This window comes from Dipodomys merriami, unplaced genomic scaffold, assembly GCF_024711535.1.
Source record: "Dipodomys merriami isolate MVZ:Mamm:240054 unplaced genomic scaffold, mDipMer1.0.p SCAF_2, whole genome shotgun sequence".
Taxonomy (NCBI): Eukaryota; Metazoa; Chordata; class Mammalia; order Rodentia; family Heteromyidae; genus Dipodomys; species Dipodomys merriami.
The window spans coordinates 99,220,840-99,222,842 of NW_027203381.1; positions in this window are offsets into that span (position 1 = coordinate 99,220,840).

A 2,003-nucleotide genomic window follows, 5' to 3' on the forward strand; every position below is an offset into this window, starting at 1 on the left:
GGCTGAGTGGTAGAGCGCTTGCCTTGCATGCCTGAGGCCCTGGGTTCGATTCCTCAGCACCACATAGCAGAAAAAAAAGCCGGAAGTGGCGCTGTGGCTCAAGTAGTAGAGCGCTAGCCCCTCCCCAAAAAAATCTTCCACTCTTTCCTACTTTGACTCTTAGCAATCCATTCTACATGAGACATCCTTTGGGACCTCAACATCTCCCGTTATTTTCACCATACTTTGCTCATTTATAATGTAAGTGTATGTTTCTGGATATTTATTCAAACTGCATTGCATTATTGATTTTGTTGTTTTGGGGCACTTCCTTTCCAATCATCATTTTAAAATTGTATGCTATTACATAGTTGAAGGAAAACTATTACAATAAAGTTATAATTACAGACTGTCCTTTATTTACTTTTGTAGGATACACTGTCCATGCATTGTTTGCTCTTCTCATTCTCATCTCATCCTGGTTAGTCATCATCATTGACTCAGAACAGTGGTCTGCTGTGTAATATATCTCTGTGTAAAAATCATTCTTCTTCGTTAAATCCCCTTCACTCGCAGCTGCCTGCTGAGCTTCACTCTCTTCCAAGAAGCAGACGCTGCATTTTCTACGATTGCATTGGTGGCACATTCATGAATACTTCTTGGGTACAAAATCATTCCCAACCGATAAATCAAATCGATAAATAAGTCAATAAATCTCTTTTGCTTTACAAACATCATCAATCTTTAGCAGAATAAATCACTAGTCCTTGTCCCTACCTTTTGGACCTTTTGAAACCCTTTTTATCAACCATTAGGTGCTACTTTGGTCCTCTGTTAATGCTTACATTAGATAACATGCTTGACCTTATACAAGTTCCAAAGACATTTGACCCTAGAGGTCAATTTCAATGAACTCCAATTTTTCTAATAGACTTCCACAGGCAAAGTGTTGAAAATAGTATGCACTAGTGTTTTGCAGTTTAAATAATAATACATGCACACAAATATATGTACATATACGATACATTTATAATCATTCAAGAGAAAAAGAAATGTAGTTGTTGTCATTGTATTAAATGCCTCAATGTTTCTAATATAATATCATATTAATTGAATTGCATTATAAATCCAAAATTAAATATTATACTCATTCAGTAAATTTTATGATGAATAGTCTTCTTTTTACAGTCTTGTTAGTTTTAATTTTAATATAGAACTGATTGGAATGCAATTGTACTGATGAGACTATTATAGTTAAAACAGAAGTCAAACAATTCCATGATTTTTGCAAAATAACATTCTAGTTGGGCTTAATATGCTTTTTCATATTTCTTATTCCCAAGTCCCAAATTCTATCCCTTTTCTCCCATCCTATTCAACATACTTCTCTGTCATCTTTGTTTTGTTTTGGGTTTCCAAAAAGGATCATTCCTAGGAATTGAATCCTTCAGGTTTTCTGACTCTTTGGATTCTAAAGTTGACCCTAACCAAAGGGAGATAGTCAGACAAATGATCTGAGAATTTAAGGATAGAGTTCATACACACGTTATCTCCATTCCCTTCAAGTCTCAGTCTTTTGTGTTGTCCCACATTGTTACATCTATTTGACTCAGGCTAAAGCCTTTGGTCAAACTACTCAGTTTCTGTAATCTGAATTCCAAATAGTGACAATTTTTTTTTCTTTCCTTGATCCTTCAGTTCCATGGGTACCTTCTTGTTGCCACTAATCCATCATACCTGTTCCGAAATCATTTACCATTTGTAAATTTGTCTTTGTAATCTAAGCCAACTGCTTTCTTTTGCTGCTAGGATTTCTATCATATAGATAATACCACATTAAAATCAAAGATTTAACAGAATTTGTCACTGGATCAAAATTTGTTCATGCTCCCAATAGACATTCATTCAATTCTTAGCAGTTCACAACTACTGAATAAGTCACCCCTTCTAGAGTGCCTGTGAAGTCTGATTAGTTCTCAGAATTCCCTGCATCTTCAATGTCTGTGGTAATCCCTTCCTCCCTG